Below are 23,363 nucleotides of genomic sequence, written 5' to 3' on the forward strand. Positions count from 1 at the left end.
TAATTGTTATTTATAACTCATTAATTTATTTGTTATTTTTGAGCACTCATTTTGAATTTCGTATGACAGGCACCGCAGTACAAAACTTGTTTTTCTCTCATTTAGCCTCGTTCTTCATTTTGACTATCCCTCTCCCTCCCTCTGGCGTTGCAAGCCCGTAACAAACCCTCCAATGACATCATACATCTGCATTGGTGCTTGACAAAGTTGTGAAAATGATGTACACAAACGAGTGTGTTCCATATCTCAAGTGTCAATGGGCCATAAAAATAGTTGCATCAGTTTTGTACAAAGATGTTAGACTTTATCCTGGCATTGTCTTCCTTTGCCTCTGTGATTATTTAAGTCATGTTGTGCACCAATGCAATATAAACAAAAGCCACAGAGTTATGCATAATGTGTGCGGTGCAAATATCTTTCCTGCAAGGCAATCAGAAAATGTGTTGCACTACGGCTTATATTTCAGTGGATGTGAACATGATTTAGCAGCAGATGCCCAAAAGGCCAACTCATTTCTGTCGTCTTGTGGACTGGTGCAGGTGTGTCCCAGGGGTTAGGTATGGGCATTTCCAACGAAAAGGACCCATGAGCACTAACGTGATGTTCATAGGAGCATATCAAATTGGGTGTCAAATGAAACCTAAGACTCTATATACAGTGGGGAAAAAAAGTATTTAGTCAGCCACCAATTGTGCAAGTTCTCCCACTTAAAAAGATGAGAGAGGCCTGTAATTTTCATCATATGTACACGTCAACTATGACAGACAAATTGAGAAAGAAAAATCCAGAAAATCACATTGTAGGATTTTTAATGAATTGATTTGCAAATTATGGTGGAAAATAAGTATTTGGTCACCTACAAACAAGCAAGATTTCTGGCTCTCACAGACCTGTAACTTCTTCTTTAAGAGGCTCCTCTGTCCTCCACTCGTTACCTGTATTAATGGCACCTGTTTGAACTTGTTATCAGTATAAAATACACCTGTCCACAACCTCAAACAGTCACACTCCAAACTCCACTATGGCCAAGACCAAAGAGCTGTCAAAGGACACCAGAAACAAAATTGTAGACCTGCACCAGGCTGGGAAGACTGAATCTGCAATAGGTAAGCAGATTGGTTTGAAGAAATCAACTGTGGGAGCAATTATTAGGAAATGGAAGACATACAAGACCACTGATAATCTCCCTCGATCTGGGGCTCCACGCAAGATCTCACCCCGTGGGGTCAAAATGATCACAAGAACGGTGAGCAAAAATCCCAGAACCACACGGGGGGACCTAGTGAATGACCTGCAGAGAGCTGGGACCAAAGTAACAAAGCCTACCATCAGTAACACACTACGCCGCCAGGGACTCAAATCCTGCAGTGCAAGACGTGTCCCCCTGCTTAAGCCAGTACATACCCAGGCCCGTCTGAAGTTCGCTAGAGTGCATTTGGATGATCCAGAAGAGGATTGGGAGAATGTTATATGGTTAGATGAAACCAAAATATAATTTTTTGGTAAAAACTCAACTTGTCGTGTTTGGAGGACAAAGAATGATGAGTTGCATCCAAAGAACACCATACCTACTGTGAAGCATGGGGGTGGAAACATCATGCTTTGGGGCTGTTTTTCTGCAAAGGGACCAGGACGACTGATCCGTGTAAAGGAAAGAATGAATGGGGCCATGTACTGTGAGATTTTGAGTGAAAACCTCCTTCCATCAGCAAGGGCATTGAAGATGAAACGTGGCTGGGTCTTTCAGCATGACAATGATCCCAAACATACCGCCCGGGCAACGAAGGAGTGGCTTCGTAAGAAGCATTTCAAGGTCCTGGAGTGGCCTAGCCAGTCTCCAGATCTCAACCCCATAGAAAATCTTTGGAGGGAGTTGAAAGTCCGTGTTGCCCAGCGACAGCCCCAAAACATCACTGCTCTAGAGGAGATCTGCATGGAGGAATGGGCCAAAATACCAGCAACAGTGTGTGAAAACCTTGTGAAGACTTACAGAAAACGTTTGACCTGTGTCATTGCCAACAAAGGGTATATGACAAAGTATTGAGAAACTTTTGTTATTAACCAAATACTTATTTTCCACCATAATTTGCAAATAAATTCATTAAAAATCCTACAATGTGATTTTCTGGATTTTTTTTTCTAATTTTGTCTGTCATAGTTGACGTGTACCTATGATGAAAATTACAGGCCTCTCTCATCTTTTTAAGTGGGAGAACTTGCACAATTGGTGGCTGACTAAATACTTTTTTTCCCCACTGTACATTTTTGAGCAATTTTCCATCTTGTAAATTAGGCATAAGTAAAGACTTTGATTTCTGGATAAACAGATGGAAACGGGGTCTTAGAAAACATCTTCCAGAAAATGTCTTAAAAGGGATCCGAAATACACCAAAAAACAATAATGTTGACGTAAAGACCCCTGTTTAGTTTTGGAGTACAGTACAGTGAGTGGAGCACAGTAGAGTACAGTACAATGCAGTACAATACAATACACAGTACAGTCAAGAAAAGTTGAATATAGTACAGTACAGTATATTGTACAATACTGCACTGTACTCAATCAATCAATTTTATTTTATATAGCCCTTCTTACATCAGCTAATATCTCGAAGTGCTGTACAGAAACCCAGCCTAAAACCCCAAACAGCTAGTAATGCAGGTGTAGAAGCACGGTGGCTAGGAAAAACTCCCTAGAAAGGTCAAAACCTAGGAAGAAACCTAGAGAGGAACCAGGCTATGAGGGGTGGCCAGTCCTCTTCTGGCTGTGCCGGGTGGAGATTATAACAGAACCATGCCAAGATGTTCAAAAATGTTCATAAGTGACAAGCATGGTCAAATAATAATCAGGAATAAATCTCAGTTGGCTTTTCATAGCCGATCATTAAGAGTTGAAAACAGCAGGTCTGGGACAGGTAGGGGTTCCATAACCGCAGGCAGAACAGTTGAAACTGGAATAGCAGCAAGGCCTGTACTGCACTGTACTTTACTGTACTCTGCTGCGCTGTGATGTATTGCACTGTACTTTACTGTGCTCTGCTGCGCTGTGATGTCCAAACTTGTGAAGGAGAATGACGTTCATATCCATAATTATTCATTTCTGTGTAGTACAGATCAGGGACCCATGATGTAATTCCATTACCGTAATACCCTTACCGGGTGTAAATCCACTTCACTTACTGTAGTTCAATAACCCAAAAAAATAATAATTTAAACTCAAAGTGCAATGTCATAGCTGACACCCCATTCTTTCTGAAGACATCTTTGAATCGTAATTCGGAGCAAATATCGAAGAGTTGTTGGAAAATGTGGTCGCATAAAAACCTGAGGGAGATTTTACTGTAATTCCATTACCAAAGTTTGCATCTGCACAGTTCTTCCACTAAATTAGTGGAAATTGTTAAAAGTAGTCATTGTGCATAGAGTTGTATGGTTTGTTAAACTTTGAAATCAATGGTTTTTGTTTGACAAAACTGAGTCAAAGCGTAATTCCTTTACTGTGGAATTGCCCGTATACGTACAGTATTATCTCCAAAAATGGGAACGTGTCCCAGCCTCCAATCTCACTGTGCTAATGTCCTATGCAGAACAAACAACGTACGTCTGGATCAATCTACACAAAACATTAAGGATAGCTTCCTAATATTGAGTTGCACCCAGCAGCATTGCGGTTCTTGGCACCTACTACCATACCCCTTTGAAAGGTACTTAAATGTTTTGTCCTGCCCATTCACCCTCTGAATGTCACGCATACACAATCCATGTCTCAATTGTCTCAAAGCTTAAAAATCCTTCTTTAACCTGTTTCCTCCCCTTCATCTACACTGATTGAAGTGGATTTAACAAGTGACATCAATAAGGGATCATAGCTTTCACCTGGATTCACCTGGTCAGTCTATATCATGGAAAGAACAGGTGTCCTTAATGTTTTCTACACTCAGTGTATATACAGTGTGGTGGGGAGGATAAATTGTGAACGCATGGCATTGGTGTAATGGGACCTTATCTGCGAGGGGGTGACTGTGAAAGACCGCAAGCTCTCCTTGAGTTTCACAGATTGTGATATCAGCAGAGGAAATGAGATACAGCAGTGTAATAGTGTTGCCTCAGCCCCAAGGGAAGGATTGCATATCTGCATAATGAACTGCAGGGGAGGGACCCCCTTGGCTTTGCTGCGCCATGTGAACACCAGAATGGATATGTTGCTTTAGGCTCCTTGCACTGCTTCATTTACACTGGTTCATTTACACTGGTGCATTTGCACAGGTTCATTTGCACTGGTTCATTTGCACTGGTTCATTTGCACTTGTTCATTTGCACTGGTGCATTTATACTGGTTCATTTATACTGGTTCATTTATACTGGTTCATTTACACTGGTTCATTTACACTGTGTTATATATTGTATTATGTAGGTGGGTGGCCTTGCACGAGCCTTGGCTTGTGCGAGCCGGAACGGCTCATAGGGCAGGAGCCATCTCCTGTTTCTGAAGCATGAGGCAGAGGCAGGAGATGATGTAGTATTATGTAGTGTTATGTAAACGGAGAAAAAAAAGAAAAGTCCCTTTTTCAGGACCCTGTCTTTGAAAGATAATTCGTAAAAATCCAAATAACTTCACAGATCTTCATTGTAAAGGGTCCTCTGTAGCTCAATTGGTAGAGCATGGCGCTTGTAACGCCAGGGTAGTGGGTTCGATCCCCGGGACCACCCATACGTAAAAATGTATGCACACATGACTGTAAGTCGCTTTGGATAAAAGCGTCTGCTAAATAGCGTATTATTATTAAACACTGTTTCCCATGCTTGTTCAATGAACCATAAACAATTAATGAACATGCACCTGTGGAACGGTCGTTAAGACACAAACAGCTTACAGACGGTAGGCAATTAAGGTCACAGTTATGACACTAAAGAGGCCTTTCTACTGACTCTGAAAAACACCAAAAGAAAGATGCCCAGGGTCCCTGCTCATCTGCGTGAACGTGCCTTATGCATGCTGCAAGGAGGCATGAGGACTGCAGATGTGGCCAGGGCAATAAATTGCAATGTCCGTACTGTGAGACGCCTAAGACAGCGCTACAGGGAGACAGGACGGACAGCTGATTGTCCTCGCAGTGGCAGACCACGTGTAACACCTGCACAGGATCGGTACATCCGAACATCACACCTGCGGGACAGGTACAGGATGGCAACAACAACTGCCCGAGTTACACCAGGAACACACAATCCCTCCATCAGTGCTCAGACTGTCCACAATAGGCTGAGAGAGGCTGGACTGAGGGCTTGTAGGCCTGTTATAAGGCAGGTCCTCACCAGACATCACCGGCAATAACGTCGCCTATGGGCACAAAGCCACCGTCGCTGGACCAGACAGGAATGGCAAAAAGGGCTCTTCACTGACGAGTCGCGGTTTTGTCTCACCAGGGGGGATGGTCGGATTCGCGTTTATCGTCGAAGGAATGAGCGTTACACCGAGGCCCGTACTCTGGAGCGGGATCGATTTGGAGGTGGAGGGTCCGTCATGGTCTGGGGTGGTGTGTCACAGCATCATCGGACTGAGCTTGTTGTCATTGCAGGCAATCTCAACGCTGTGCGTTACAGGGAAGACATCTTACGCCCTCATGTGGTACCCTTCCTGCAGGCTCATCCTGACATGACCCTCCAGCATGACAATGCCACCATCCATACTGCTCGTTCTGTACGTGATTTCCTGCAAGACAGGAATGTCAGTGTTCTGCCATGGCCAGCGAGGAGCCCAGATCTCAATCCCATTGAGCACGTCTAGGACCTGTTGGATGGGAGGGTTAGGGCTAGGGCCATTGTCAGGGAACTTACAGGTGCCTTGGTGGAAGAGTGGGGTAACATCTCACAGCATGAACTGGCAAATCTGGTGCAGTCCATGAGGAGGAGATGCACTGCAGTACTTAATGCAGCTGGTGGCCACACCAGATACTGACTGTTGCTTTTCATTTTGACCCCCCATTTGTTCAGGGACACATTATTCAATTTCTGTTAGTCACATGTTTGTGGAACTTGTTCAGTCTGTGTCTCAGTTGTTGAATCTTGTTATGTTCATACAAATATTTACACATGTTGGAATATTATAACAGTAATCCTTCTACACCCCCACCATAAAAAAAAAGACCAAAAAAATAAAATAAAGGGTGGTTATCCCACTGGCTATAAGGTGAATGCACCAATTTGTAAGTCGCTCTGGATAAGAGCGTCTGCTAAATGACTTAAATGTAAATGTTATGTTAAGTTTGCTGAAAAGAAACACAGTTGACAGTGAGAGGACCTTTCTTTTTTTGCTGAGTTTATATTATATAGTGTTATGTAGTGTTATGTAGTATTATGCAGTGTTATGTATATTCTGTAGTGTTATGAAGTATTATGTAGTGTTATGTATATTATATAGGGTTATGTATATTATGTAGTATCATGTAGTGTTATGTAGTATTATGTATAATATATACAATTATGTATTTTATTTGTTGTTTTGTTTCCTGTTTGGATCCCATAAATGTAATAATAATTAATTGGCAGATTGACAGATCAACCCTATATTTTGATGTTGAGTTGATTCATATTTCAAGCTCAAGTTTGTTTGTGTTTTTCTTTGAGTCGAGAGCATAACCAGATGGAGTATGATACATGTATATCACATGCAAGGAAAAGCAGTTGCCAATCATTTACAGTCTAGAGGAGGAGAACAAGACATACCTTGTTTACTGCCATCAAGGAGGAAGAGAGGTCAGTGCTCTTTGTTTCACCATAAATGATTCTACCTCACTCATGTTTGAACATGAAATTAGATTGGCAATAACATGTTCACTCCTGGATTTGTCAAGGTGAATCCTATCTAACAGTGCAGACTGCCTATGTTTGCTTTAGAGGTGAACCGCAATGCAGAGGTGAACCAGGCAAAGTTCTAAGCAGAGATTCCAATTCAAACTGATCAGAACCCCTCACCCCGATCCAACTCCCAAAGCCCTGAGGATGGCATCAGGTGAAAAGTTTCACTTTGTGCTGTGTCACTCATTAGAGATTAGACAGACAGCCGTCCTATGGCTAACACAGTCCCATTAGCCCAGGCTAGGAGAGGGAAAGGGTCAGACAAACACCCAGCCTCATCTTTGTTTAAATCATTAGACTGAGGTTGTGAGCTTGATTGCTTTTCACTCACGGTGAGACGTGTCCCCCATACGCAATCATGGCCCAGTCCATAGTGTGTGTTAACATCACCACAGAGCAGGCTAGGTAGCTTTTCTTTCTCCCAAGGTTGATGATTCCCTCATGTTTCATCTGTCGTCTCCCAGGACATGCAGATTTATTTGGGTAACGCGGCTAAAACGATGTAATTGCCATCTGCATTGAATAACAAATAGTCGATTGCAGATGCTACCATGGCCATCTGTGTGCGCGGCTGCATGCACTCGGTAGCGCCTGGGTAATGTGTTTGTCAGATAGCGCTCTGGGGGGACTTTGCTCCCATACGGTCTGCAGCTGTTTTATGGCTGTGAACAGCATCCCAGCCTTACCAAGACAGAGATGGGGATGTTTACAAAGCCAAAGATATCTTGCCTTGAAGCCCAGATTCCAGCTGGAGCTACACTAGGTACCCCTCTAATCTGTATCCTGCCTGTGGGTGGCTGGACCTCCCTAGAGGTCTGTAGGTGCTGTTGACCAATGACTTATCTGCTTTTAACCTTGACTCACTTCCCATTCTCAAGCCATTTGGCAAAATAAAGCAGGAAGGAACACAGAGGTAAATTACACATATTTGACCACTCTCACCAGACAGGCTACTGGAGCCTGGGGAAATGAAGTTCCACTGATAGTTTGTACGGTGCATTATCAAACAGTGGTTATCAGACTTTATAATAATTAGGACTCCATTTGTGTCTGCTCTGTGGTTGTGGCTGTTGTTACTGGTCACAAAACACTTCTCACTTCTTCGCCATTAAGAACATCGCTAGATTTGAGATTGATTTGCCCGGCTCAATGTTTTAGCAATCTCAATATCCCTGCTCCTCTGACCTGTCCAACTGACCTGTCCAACTGACCTGTCCAACTTGTGGTAGATTAAATGAATGAGGATAAAGAAACGAGCACCACAAAGTGCAAGCATCTTTTGAATCATTAATGTGCTCTGCTGACAGACACACCGAGAGCCATCTACTCAGACTCACGTTACTGATTGTTGTTTTTACACAGATTTATCTTTCTTTCTCTCCTTTCCGAATGGATTTGTTCTCAATCCGTGGCTGTTGCTGTACAGTGTGTACAATTCCCTTGGGTATATGTGTGCTTAGAGCAAGTCCCCCATGCCCTCCTGTCTCTATCATCTGCTCTGCAGAATACTGACAACATGCTGCGCCCTCAGGCTGCTGTTCAGAGCCTTGTCATTGGTCTGTGTCACTCACGACCCCGCTGATTCACCCTGCCATTGGCTGGTGGTCCGCCACTTTCCACCAGTCACTCACCCACGGACAACATGACAATGGCGAGCTAGCCAAGTATCTGCTGTGTGTGTGCCTAGGTGTGGATATCACTGGGCTGCTAAAAGTGTCCAGCCATCTGCCAGTGCATATGGAGATAGCTCCGAAGCCCTCTGAGCTCAGGAATTAGAGATGGCAGAGATGTCACTGAGGATGCTGTACATAGCCTCTGTGGTAATGGTGTCAAGCAATGTAACACACGCTAATTCGATTGCATGCAATTGACATTTTCGAGTCTTGTAATGGAATGTTTAGGTTGCCTAGGTGACTTAATCTTCCCATTTAGCAAAGCAGATATGTGTGACTCATAGTTTGTTAAGATGTGTGCTGCATGAGAGAGATGGAACTCTTTTCTGGGTGGCTGCACTGTAATAAGCCATTAACAAGAGATAACTTGCTAAAAGGTCTCACCTCTTCTGTGACACGATGTGTAGTGGCGCCATCAACAGAAACTTTCTAATTGCCCCTCCAGACTATCCACAGATGTGCTCTATTCTCAGACTAAAGGGAATCATACACACTGTGTACAAAGCAGATAACAATGTGTTATGAGTGTACCTCTAGGAGAGCATTGTACAGTAGTTCCTTGTTTAAAAGTTGCATCTTACCACAGCATGTTACAGTGCATTGACGTCATAGTATTTTACTGTCAGCCATTGTTGCCATTAATGCTGTTAATGCTCATTGAAACCACCAGAGGCCATCTTTGAGGGCGTCTTCATGAAGCTTGTTGGTGCTTGCTTACTTTTCCAAATAATCCTACAGAGGTCCATGCAGGCCAGACGTTTTGATTGCTATACCCTATCTGAAAGAGCATAAAAAAGTTTATTCATTTCATTAATGTGAAGCAACCACAGCCTCAGCTACTATAGCATTAGAGGCCCTCTACAGGTTAAGTTGCATTGCATTCTTTAATGTGTGTTAAGCTTTGGCCCCACTGTGACAGGTGGCTGAGGCATCAACAGGATTCCGTTTGTTTAGCATGAAGGTCTCTCTCGTGGACAGACTACGTAAACATAAATGGTACCATAGATCTGTCCTGAAGCAGCATTAGTTCCGGTGCTTTGGACAAATCATAATTTCGCAGGTATTAGCATCTTTCGAATTTTGGAAGAGAAAGGGACATTTGGCCCATAGACTTGCCCGTAACTTGCAAAGAGAGAGGGTGAAGCTCGTCCTTCCAGTTCCGATCTCTTATCTTAACACGTATGGACCCAGAACTTAATTGAGCATCTGACCAATTATGCCAGACTTAAAGTAAAACTCCACCCAAAACCTATTTTTTGGTATTCCTTTCATTAGTCCATTATTGATATAGTCTCTAAATGTTTTTGCATGTCAGCGATCAGGTTTTCAAGATATATAACTTTCAAAATACAGAAATAGAGCCGGTATTATGCATTTGCTGACATGCAAAAACATTTTGAGCTACAGAGGATCGTGGCACGTGCCACGAGAGAGAGAGAGAGAGAGAGAGAGAGAGAGAGAGAGAGAGAGAGAGAGAGAGAGAGAGAGAGAGAGAGAGAGAGAGAGAGAGAGAGAGAGAGAGAGAGAGAGAGAGAGAGAGAGACAGAGACAGAGACAGAGACAGAGACAGAGACAGAGACAGAGACAGACACCCCACAGCCATCCTCACGTACTTTGTGCCCCCTCAGATTTCTGGGGTACATGATGCCCCTGACTGTAAATACTGCATCTTTCTCTATGGTTGTTATAATAGAGGGCTATAAGAGGGATTTATGTAAGGGATGTCATAAAGGCCAACTGTATGCAGATGTTTGTTTTACTCAGAGCCTAATGCTGCAGTGAAACAGCAAAGGAGAGGTTTCTGGCGAATGTATTATTGTACAGTATCGGTGAGGCACACAATTGTCCAAGCAGTGACCGTACCTCTCTTCTGTGACACTAGCCCATATTCTCGCGGGGAGGATTACCGTGATGGCTTTCCAAGGCACATTGTCATTGTATTTTGTAAATTCATTTATCTATGAAACATGCTCAATCGCTACTAAATCCTATAAGCTGCTTTGCCTGAAGCCGATCATGCTTACCTCCACTTGCCAACAAGCGATTTATTCATTTTTTTTATGCCGTACCTATTTCGTACCATATGGAACTGTTGCGTGCTTCACTGCATGCAGGATGTAACAAATGTCGAGGGGTCCTTGTAACATTGTCAAAGGGCAGTTGTCAGTAGTTTGATGAAGCAGGTATCCTCCCACTCCTCTCCAAACTACATATTTCATCAGGGACTCATTGGAACAAATTAGTTGTGTTGCTCTATTTATGTAGCGGGGATAGGAAAGCATTGTAAAACACACTAGAATAAATTTCTGCCTTCTGTTTTTGCTTACTCAGCCGACTATAAGGCCGGTTACAGCCTCGTAAAAGTTAATATACAAGTAAATATTGGAATAGCCAATGCCCCCTAGATTAGTTGGCAACATCTCTGTTTGAGAGCAGGAGTGATGTGGAGAAGTACAGCAGGCTGTAAATTCATATTGGATGTTTGGGCATTTTGGGCATTTTGGGATGTGCAGTGAGCTGTGACTGTGTAGAAATGCCTAGCATTAAGTACAGTAGATTTGAGAAATGAGTCTCTCTTCAAAAGGTGACTGTAGGGAAATGTGTTTGTTCTCAGTCCCCCACTCCCTGCGTAGATGGTCTTGTGATATAATTGTCTCACCACTTCGGGACATAGTACCACATAGATGACATCCTTGTGAATATGATTGAGTCTGATCTTTTTTTCTTCTTTTTTTTAACCTTTATTTAACCAGGTATGCCAGTTGAGAACAAGTTCTCATTTACAACTGCGACCTGGCCAAGATAAAGCAAAGCAGTGCGATAAAAACAACAACAACACAGAGTTACATATGGAATAAACAAAACATACAGTCAATAACACAATAAAAAATCTATATACAGTGTGTGCAAATGAGATAAGAGTCTCCAGCTTCAGAGATTTTTGCAGTTCGTTCCAGTCATTGGCAGCAGAGAACTGGAAGGAATGGCGGCCAAAGGAGGTGTTGGCTTTGGGGATGACCAGTGAGATATACCTGCTGGAGCGCAGACTACGGGTGGGTGTTGCTATGGTGACCAGTGAGCTAAGGTAAGACAGGGATTTGCCTAGCAGTGATTTATAGATGACCTGGAGCCAGTGGGTTTGGCGACGAATATGTAGTGAGGGCCAGCCAACAAGAGCGCGTACAGGTCACAATGGTGGGTAGTATATGGGGCTTTGGTGACTAAACGGATGGCACTGTATGCTACAGATATAGGATGTGTAAAACTACTTGTAGTGTATTTGAGGTTTTAAAAGGCTTCTGAAGTTTGTAATTTCCACTTTGAAATTTCAGACATGATTTACAACCCCTACAAAAATGTATATTAATGCTGCAGCAAACTGGCTCAAATTAAGATCCTACATCTATATGTAGTTATGAGGCCCATCAACAGCTCTTACCATCTCTCCAACTCATTTATACAGGAAATGCTTTTGTGTTGTTTTGGTTGTGGTTGTTGTTTTTACTTTGTGATTTCCTCTATGTATGGTTTATTAATTTATTCTGGCATGTTTATTACGGTAATGAAAAGAGAGAAGGGGATTGAACTCATCATGTTGGTCTAAGCTTCTTTGGCGCTCTGTGTTTTCCCCCCAATTAGTCAAGACTCTGACAGCCTCATTGCTAGCTGCCTTGCTCCCTCTCCCCACCAAACCCCGGGCCCCCGCCACGGCTGATATGAATCAATAGGACACATGACGGGGGCCCTTGGGGGCCCCATGAAACTGCAGCTGGCTTACGTGTTAGTGACAGACCTGTATGTATGAAGGCCTATGAAGCTATGTCGCAGTCGGAGGCAGTCTATATAAAGGCCTTTTTTTTGTTAATTCCTGTTTCTATTTTCCTCTATTCTTCTTTTTCGCCGTCCTCTCTCATGGTTCATTCATAAACATGCCTCATGCTTTATATGCACAGGGGTTGTTTCATCAACGATGCAGTGCTATATTTAGAATGGGTCTAGGCACTGTTACCTAATTGGCAGAGTGAGAGGGATGGAATTGAACACAAGATGAACAGAAATCAGTTACTATTTTCATTTTGCATTCTTGTTTTTTGAATGAATACGATAAGCGAGTGCTAGTGACCAGACCTTAGGGATGGCATATTTTGATAGGGAGTTGATATGGCTGTAATGGACAGATAAAAATAGCTGTCCTTGTTTCCGCTCTCCTTTGGGAATAAACATTGACAATGAATGGGCTGGCAAAGATCAGTCTCTGTTCCTTTAGCAGTTTGCAGTGTCAACCTTTACTTCATGTAGTCTAACACTATAACATCCAAATGCGGCTGATTTACAGTGATAGTTGCAGTACCCAGTAGCACCATGCCTTTCATCAAGGGGTCAGTTTAGAAAAAGGTCACATTCTAGTGAAAATGTAGTGTTATTGCATTGCAGTGCCTCTCTAAAGCAGGAAACACGTCTATATGGTAGATTTTAATTGCAAAATACTGTAATGCACTTAAGTGCTAGAGCTTCTCTGTTTGATTGTCTTGAACTATTTCTATTATTGTGAACTAGAGTAAATGGAAAAGCTGTGCAGTAAGAATCAATCAGTGAAAGTGGTTTAATTTGCTTTGATATTAAACTAAATGTCCACACTAAACATCCATAATTTACGATCTTGTACTATTCAAGAACCAGGCCATAGCGGTTTTATGCAACCAAGCCTATGCTGCCAGATTTAGTCTTATTTACATGCCATGTTTTCATTCGCCGATGACCCTCCCATGGGTGATGAGGGATTTAGGCACAGAAGATGAGATATAACAGATTTCATGCCTCAAAATCACATAAAAAACGTGTATTTGGATGACATAATATATTCAGTGCCAATAATATTGTAGTGATAAAAAGTGTGTTTATAAAAGTGAGTATATATTTTTTCGTTGTCATATTTATGTTCATACCCATTAGCTGGAGGTGTTTTTTCTGGCTCAGCACTGTATTTTAATGGCTTTTATAGGCCTGTCTGCAGACGTTGGCGGTGACTCCAGTCCTATTATTCTGGTACGTAGTCATAGTCAGTATGTATTAAAGAGTATATTAAAATGCTCCATTGGGTTCCTTGCCTATTAAGAGTGGTCTTGTTAGGAATCACAATCGAACTGCACCGTCAGCTTAAGGCACCAAGCTGGGAGTCTCTCTCTCTCGTCTCTCTCTCTCTCTCTCTCTCTCTCTCTCTCTCTCTCTCTCCGATCGCTGCTCTCTGCAAAATGATGAAACCAAGCTGGGGGCTAAATGAAAAAATGTAATGATAAAATTAAGAAATAAGACAGGACAACAAGTTTGTTACACATGATAAGGCAGCCGTGGGCTATCAATAAACGATGTGCACATGGGGGGGGATTCAGACCCTGGAACTTAATTCCTTTTTCACACACTTTCCTCTCTGCACACATTCTGACACCAATCAATATACAACCTTCGTCAACAGGTGTCAAAACAGTACCCACAACACCATGTTGCTGGTCACATACAGTACAGTGCATTACAGTTTCCCCATGTGTTTAACAGCTAAGCTACTACGTGTAAAACAGTAGTTGAGTGGCGGTGACTCAGTCGACGGGCACCGGGTGGCGGGTGATGTATCTGCTCCTGGCTCTGGCGGCTGACTGGCTGGTGCAGCCGTTCCGTGGGTGCCTCCAGAATGGCCGTGTCACTTTGATTAGGAGCACAGTCGGTCACCATTCCCAGATAACCTGGGCTCCTCAGTCACAGTAATCTCATCCATTTGTGGAGTGACATGAAGGCGATTGGTTTGTTGGACCGACCTGGGGCTGAGCACTGAGCATAATCCTACAGCAATAAAGGCCGAAGGAAAAGGAAATAGACTAAAAGAGCTGGGAGACCTTAAAGAGAGCCAAAGAGAAGGAGAGAGACAGACAGACAGAAACAGACAGACAGAAACAGACACACAGACACTCAGATAATGGGACAGAGAAAGATAGAGAGAAACAGAGAGAGCGAGTGAGAGCACAGATCTTTAGAGCTTTCAGAACCCTTATGTCTGCAGGGCTCAATGGGTTAGTGCTTACAAAAATGGTTAAGAGCTAGAAAGAGTAATCCAGGAAAGAGAGAGACTAGATACGGGTATGACGTGAAAAATGAAAAGCAATGTAATTCAAAGTGAGCATTTTGGTTCAAAAAAATCGTAGTACATACTCTGCTGTTCTATTGCACGTGCAGTTATGTGCAATGATGTCAGAGAAAAAAACTAACTGTGTTCATTGTTTGAAGTTACGCCTTTGTTGTTGTATACTGAACAAAAATAGAAACGCAACATGTAAAGTGTTGGTCCCATGTTTCATGAGCTTAAATAAAAGATCTCAGAAATGTTCCATATGCACAAAAAGCTTATTTCTCTAAAATGTTGTGCACAAATCTGTTTTTACATCCCTGTTAGTGAGCATTTCTCCTTTGCCAAGATAATCCATCCACCTGACAGGTGTAGCATATCAAGAAGCTTATTAAAAAGCATGATCATTACACGGGTGCACCTTGTGCTGAGGATAACAAAAGGCCAGTCTTAAAATGTGCAGTTTTGTCACGCAACACAATGCCACAGATGTCTCAAGTTTTGAGGGAGCTTGCAATTGGCATGCTGACTGCATGAATGTCCACCACAGCTGTTGTCAGATAATTTAATGTTAATTTCTCTACCATATTCTGCCTCCAACATTGTTTTAGAGAATTTGTCAGTACGTCTAACCGGCCTCACAACTGCAGACCACGTGTAACCACATCAGCCCAGTACCTACACATCCGGCGTCTTCACCTGCGGGATCGTCTGAGGCCAGCCCCCTGGACAGCTGATGAAACTGTGGGTTTGCACAACCGAATAATTTCTGCACAAACTGTCAGAAACTCATCTGCTTGCTTGTCGTCCTCACCAGGTTCTTGATCTGACTGCAGTTCGGCGTCATAACTGACTTCAGTGGGCAAATGCTCACCTTTGATGGCCACTGGCACGCTGGAGAAGTGTGCTCTTTACGGATGAATTCCGGTGTGGGCGAGCAGTTTGCTGACATCAACGTTTTGAACAGAGTGCCCCATGGTGGCGGTGGGGTTATGGTATGGGCAGGCATAAGCTACGGACAACGAACACAATTGCATTTTATCGATGTCAATTGGAATGCACAGAGATAGCGTGACAAGATCCTGAGGCCCATTGTCGTACCATTCATCTGCCGCCATCACCTCATGTTTCAGCATGATAATGCACAGCCCCATGTCGCAAGGATCTGTACACAATTCCTGGAAGCTGAAAATGTCCCAGTTCTTCCATGGCCTGCATATTCACCAGACATGTCACCCATTGAGCATGTTTGGGATGCTCTGGATTGACGTGTACGACAGCGTGTTCCAGTTCCCGTCAATATCCAGCAACTTCGCACAGCCATTGAAGAGGAGTGGGACAACATTCCTCAGGCCACAATCAACAGCCTGATCAACTCTATGTGAAGTACATGTGTCGTGCTGCATGAGGCAAATGGTGCTCACACCAGATACTTACTGGTTTTCTGATCCACGCCCCTACCTATTTTTTCTAAGGTATCTGGGATCAACAGATGCATATCTGTATTCCCAGTCATGTGAAATCCATAGATTAGGGCCTAATGAATGATTTCCTTATATGAACTGTAACTCAGTAAAATCTTGAAGGTGTTGCATGTTGTGATTATATTTTTGTTCAGTGTAATATGGCAAACGGACGTGGTAGTTTCACTGCTATGGATTGCAGCTTTACATCCCATTTGCAGGATGTTATGTTACATGGCTGTTGTGAAAGTGTATTACGAGTACATGTGAGCTTCTCAGTTTCAACTTCATTCATGTATGATGATGTAATTGGATAAGAGAATGGAATAATGGAACCATACATTTCACCATGCAGTACTATGTCATATAACTGTGCATCATTATATCATTTAAGGTCCAGCAGACTAGTTCACCATCCAAAACAGTTGTGCAGCCGGAGCTGAATTCCCATAATTGATCATTGATATGCGGTAGGCAGAGGGCAGTAGGTAGTAAACTGGTAAAAGTGGTTTGGTACTACAGAGAGAGTGATAGGATTCTGGGGAAAGGTCCTTTCCTTGGCAGACCTGGCTTTTCGCTTGCGAATAAATCCTGTCCCTGAGTTCAGGTTTAGTTTGCAGTCGTTGTTGTTGTTTTCGCTGCTGTGCGGTGAATCACGGCCTGTCTGGTTCTCTGACGGATGGCGCTGCCTTGTGCTAACGCTAACGCTCACTAACAGGTTGTTTTGTGAGATGTGTTCCAATCACAGCACTTAGAGCTCCTTCTACACAGGACAGGACAAGAGAGGTAGTGTTGTGTCCTTGAGCAAAGGCACTTTCTCATCCCAAAGTCAGATACATATTCATATATAGATTTAGGATAATTAGGTTGTCAGTCCTGGTCCACTCAGGTTAGTTCATCTCCTTGTTATAGCTCACTGTGTACATCTAACCTAACCCTGGAGGCTTGTACACTCCTATCAGACTGACACCTGGAGGCTCCTATCAGACTGACACCAGGAGGCTTGTACACTCCTATCAGACTGACACCTGGAGGCTCCTATCAGACTGACACCTGGAGGCTCCTATCAGACTGACACCTGGAGGCTCCTATCAGACTGACACCTGGAGGCTCCTATCAGACTGACACCTGGAGGCTCCTATCAGACTGACACCAGGAGGCTTGTACACTCCTATCAGACTAACACCTGGAGGCTTGTACACTCCTATCAGACTGACACCTGGAGGCTCCAATCAGACTGACACCAGGAGGCTTGTACACTCCTATCAGACTAACACCTGGAGGCTTGTACACTCCTATCAGACTGACACCTGGAGGCTCCTATCAGACTGACACCTGGAGGCTTGTACACTCCTATCAGACTGACACCTGGAGGCTTGTACACTCCTATCAGACTGACACCAGGAGGCTCCTATCAGACTGACACCAGGAGGCTTGTACACTCCTATCAGACTGACACCTGGAGGCTCCTATCAGACTGACACCAGGAGGCTTGTACACTCCTATCAGACTGACACCTGGAGGCTTGTACACTCCTATCAGACTGACACCTGGAGGCTCCTATCAGACTGACACCTGGAGGCTTGTACACTCCTATCAGACTGACACCAGGAGGCTTGTACACTCATATCAGACTGACACCAGGAGGCTTGTACACTCCTATCAGACTGACACCTGGAGGCTTGTACACTCCTATCAGACTGACACCTGAAGGCTTGTACACTCCTATCAGACTGACTAATACCTGGAGGCGCCTATCAGACTGACACCAGGAGGCTTGTACACTCCTATCAGACTGACACCTGGAGGCTTGTACACTCCTATCAGACTGACACCTGGAGGCTCCTATCAGACTGACACCAGGAGGCTTGTACACTCCTATCAGACTGACACCTGGAGGCTTGTACACTCATATCAGACTGACACCTGGAGGCTCCTATCAGACTGACACCTGGATGCTTGTACACTCCTATCAGACTGACTAACACCTGGAGGCTCCTATCAGACTGACACCTGGAGGCTCCTATCAGACTGACACCTGGAGGCTTGTACACTCCTATCAGACTGACACCAGGAGGCTTGTACACTCCTATCAGACTGACACCTGGAGGCTCCTATCAGACTGACACCTGGAGGCTCCTATCAGACTGACACCTGGAGGCTTGTACACTCCTATCAGACTAACACCTGAAGGCTTGTACACTCCTATCAGACTGACTAATACCTGGAGGCGCCTATCAGACTGACACCAGGAGGCTTGTACACTCCTATCAGACTGACACCTGGAGGCTTGTACACTCCTATCAGACTGACACCTGGAGGCTCCTATCAGACTGACACCAGGAGGCTTGTACACTCCTATCAGACTGACACCTGGAGGCTTGTACACTCATATCAGACTGACACCTGGAGGCTCCTATCAGACTGACACCTGGATGCTTGTACACTCCTATCAGACTGACTAACACCTGGAGGCTCCTATCAGACTGACAATTGGAGGCTCCTATCAGACTGACACCTGGAGGCTTGTACACTCCTATCAGACTGACACCTGGAGGCTCCTATTAGACTGACACCTGGAGGCTCCTATCAGACTGACACCTGGAGGCTCCTATCAGACTGACACCTGGAGGCTCCTATTAGACTGACACCTGGAGGCTCCTATCAGACTGACACCTGGAGGCTCCTATCAGACTGACACCTGGAGGCTTGTACACTCCTATCAGACTGACACCTGGAGGCTTGTACACTCCTATCAGACTGACACTTGGAGGCTTATACACTCCTATCAGACTAACACCTGGAGGCTTGTACACTCCTATCAGACTGACACCTGGAGGCTCCTATCAGACTGACACCTGGAGGCTCCTATCAGACTGACACCTGGAGGCTCCTATCAGACTGACACCTGGAGGCTTGTACACTCCTATCAGACTGACACCTGGAGGCTTGTACACTCCTATCAGACTAAAACCTGGAGGCTCCTATCAGACTGACACCAGGAGGCTTGTACACTCCTATCAGACTGACACCTGGAGGCTCCTATCAGACTGACACCAGGAGGCTTGTACACTCCTATCAGACTGACACCTGGAGGCTTGTACACTCCTATCAGACTGACACCTGGAGGCTCCTATCAGACTGACACCTGGAGGCTTGTACACTCCTATCAGACTGACACCTGGAGGCTTGTACACTCCTATCAGACTGACACCTGGAGGCTCCTATCAGACTGACACCAGGAGGCTTGTACACTCCTATCAGACTGACACCAGGAGGCTTGTACACTCCTATCAGACTGACACCTGGAGGCTTGTACACTCCTATCAGACTGACACCTGGAGGCTTGTACACTCCTATCAGACTGACACCTGGAGGCTCCTATCAGACTGACACCTGGAGGCTCCTATCAGACTGACACCTGGAGGCTTGTACACTCCTATCAAACTGACACCTGGAGGCTTGTACACTCCTATCAGACTAACACCTGGAGGCTCCTATCAGACTGACACCAGGAGGCTTGTACACTCCTATCAGACTGACACCAGGAGGCTTGTACACTCATATCAGACTGACACCAGGAGGCTTGTACACTCCTATCAGACTGACACCTGGAGGCTTGTACACTCCTATCAGACTGACACCTGGAGGCTTGTACACTCCTATCAGACTGACTAACACCTGGAGGCTCCTATCAGACTGACACCTGGAGGCTCCTATCAGACTGACACCTGGAGGCTTGTACACTCCTATCAGACTGACACCAGGAGGCTTGTACACTCCTATCAGACTGACACCAGGAGGCTCCTATCAGACTGACACCAGGAGGCTTGTACACTCCTATCAGACTGACACCTGGAGGCTTGTACACTCCTATCAGACTGACACCTGGAGGCTCCTATCAGACTGACACCTGGAGGCTTGTACACTCCTATCAGACTGACACCTGGAGGCTTGCTCTAGGGCAAAACAGTCAACGCTGAAATCCTCTCACTGAGAAAGCAACTCACAGAACTCTACTTTTACAATCGATGGATGATGTCATTAACTTTTCAGTGCTCATAGCACAATCAAGGTTCCTGTCTCATCTGGGGGGAAAGTGCTGAGATGGGATTGATGGTTAAATTGTGTTTTCCTTCTCTCTCTTCCCTATAGGAAGGTGTTATGATGGTCAGAATGGGCTCAGGACCGAGGTATTTGCTAAAGTGGAATAAGATAATGGAAGCCTGACCTAAGGGGACTCCTCCACTTCATTATCCCTGGCCGGATCACGGTGAGTCTTATCTCCTACATCCCATCTCTCACTGGGACACACACAGACACACATCCTCTATCACCACATATACACACATCCTACATCCCATCTCTCACTGGGACACACACAGACACACATCATCTATCACCACATATACACACATACTACATCCCATCTCTCACTGGGACACACACAGACACACATCCTCTATCACCACATATACACACATCCTACATCCCATCTCTCACTGGGACACACACAGACACACATCCTCTATCACCACATATACACACATCCTACATCCCATCTCTCACTGGGACACACACAGACACACATCCTCTATCACCACATATACACACATCCTACATCCCATCTCTCACTGGGACACACACAGACACACATCCTCTATCACCACATATACACACATCCTACATCCCATCTCTCACTGGGACACACACAGACACACATCCTCTATCACCACATATACACACATCCTACATCCCATCTCTCACTGGGACACACACAGACACACATCCTCTATCACCACATATACACACATCCTACATCCCATCTCTCACTGGGACACACACAGACACACATCCTCTATCACCACATATACACACATTCTACATCCCATCTCTCACTGGGACACACACAGACACACATCCTCTATCACCACATATACACACATTCTACATCCCATCTCTCACTGGGACACACACAGACACACATCCTCTATCACCACATATACACACATCCTACATCCCATCTCTCACTGGGACACACACAGACACACATCCTCTATCACCACATATACACACATCCTACATCCCATCTCTCACTGGGACACACACAGACACACATCCTCTATCACCACATATACACACATCCTACATCCCATCTCTCACTGGGACACACACAGACACACATCCTCTATCACCACATATACACACATCCTACATCCCATCTCTCACTGGGACACACACAGACACACATCCTCTATCACCACATATACACACATCCTACATCCCATCTCTCACTGGGACACACACAGACACACATCCTCTATCACCACATATACACACATCCTACATCCCATCTCTCACACACACAGTGCCTAAAGAAAGTATTCATTACATTTTACATTTTAGTCATTTAGCAGACGCTCTTATCCAGAGCGACTTACAGTTAGTGAGTTATTTTTCATACTGGTCCCCCGTGGGAAACGAACCCACAACCCTGGCGTTGCAAACGCCATACTCTACCAACTGAGCTACACGGGATTCATGCCACTTGACTTATTCCAGATTTTGTTGCGTTACAGACAGAATTCAAAATTGATTAAATATGATTTTTTTTCACTGATCTACACACAATACCCCATAATGACAAAGTGAAAACCTGTTGTTAGAAATGTTTGCACATTTATTGAAAATGAGTTACAGAAATATCTCATTGACATAAGTATTCACACCCCTGAGTCAATACATGTTAGAATCACTTTTGGCAGTGATTACAGCTGTGACTCTTTCTGGGTAAGTCTCTAAGAGCATTGCACACCTGAACTGTACAATATTTAAACATTATTATTTTTTTAATTCTTCAAGCTCTGTCGTTGGTTGTTGATCATTGCTAGACAGCCATTTTCAGGTCTTGACATAGATTTTCAGGCCGATTTAAGTCAAAACTGTAACTAGGCTACTCAGAAACATTCAATGTCGTCTTGATAAGCAACTCCAATGTATATTTGGCTTGTGTTTTAGATTGAATTAATCTCCCAGTGTCTGGTGGAAAGCAGACTGAACCAGATTTTCCTCTAGGATTTTGCTGTGCTTAACTTCATTCAGTTAATTTTTTATCCGGAAAACTCCCCAATCCTTAATAATTACCCAAATATGAAAATATGGAGAGTGGTACTCAGTAATGTATTGGATTGGATTTGCCCCAAACATAACACTTTGTATTCAGGACAAAAAGTGAATTGCTTTGCCACATTTTGTGCAATATTACTTTAGTGACATGTTGCAAACAGGATGCATATTTTGGAATATTTGTACTCTGTACAGGCTTCCTTCATTTCACTCTGTCAATTAGGTTAGTGTTGTGGAGTAACTACAATGTTGTTGATCCATCCTCAGTTTTCTCATATCACAGTCATTAAACTCTGTAACTGTTTTAAAGTCACCATTGGCCTCATGGTGAAATCCCTGAGCGGTTTCCTTCCTCTCCGGCAATGGAGTTAGGAAGGACGCCTGTATCTTTGTAGTGACTGGGTGTATTAATACACCATCCAAAGTGTAATTAATAACTTCACCATGCTCAAAGGGTTATTCAATGTCTGTTTTTTTTAACCCATCTACCAATAGGGTCCCTTCTTTGTGAGGCGTGGGAAAACGTCCCTGGTCATTGTGGTTAAATCTGTGTTTGAAATGTACTGTTCGACTGAGGGACCTTACAGATAATTGTATGTGTGGGGTACAGAGGTAAGGTAGTCATAAAAAAATCATGTTAAACACTATTATTGCAAACAGAGTGAGTCCATGCAACTTATTATGTGACTTTACTCCTGAACTTAATTAGGCTTGCCATATCAAAGGGGTTGAATACTTAATGAGTCATGACATTTCAGCTTTTCATTTTTAATTAATTTGTAAACATTCAAACATAATTCCACTTGAACATTATGGTGCATTGTGCCAGTGACACAAAATCTCAATTTAATCAATTTTAAATTCAGGCTGTAACACAACAAAACGTGGAAAAAGTCAAGGGGTGTCAATACTTTCTGAAGGCACTGTATACACGCATTCACACATGCATTCATGCACACACACACAAACACGCGCACACACAAATACACCTCTGTCCAATCCTCTATCCCTTTAGAATAGCTTCCACCTCATTAGGCTGTCTGACCACTCAGCAGATATAAATAGTGTCCGAGGAGAGACAGAATCCAGACCTCTATGCGTCCGCCAAGAGGAATCTCCTTTTTAATGCAGCCT

General features: G+C 44.0%; 1 protein-coding gene across 1 annotated transcript in view; it reads left to right on the forward strand.

The window, feature by feature from the left end:
• Window positions 1-23,363, forward strand: part of LOC121548568 (leucine-rich repeat and fibronectin type-III domain-containing protein 2-like) — a 125,868-nt gene that overhangs the window by 45,068 nt on the left and 57,437 nt on the right. The window contains exon 2 of the mRNA XM_041860039.2: window positions 20,259-20,376. The gene's annotated coding sequence lies outside the window, so the exon portion shown is untranslated. The remainder of the gene's footprint in view (window positions 1-20,258; window positions 20,377-23,363) is intronic.

This window comes from Coregonus clupeaformis, chromosome 33 (assembly GCF_020615455.1).
Source record: "Coregonus clupeaformis isolate EN_2021a chromosome 33, ASM2061545v1, whole genome shotgun sequence".
In the NCBI taxonomy this organism is placed as follows: domain Eukaryota; kingdom Metazoa; phylum Chordata; class Actinopteri; order Salmoniformes; family Salmonidae; genus Coregonus; species Coregonus clupeaformis.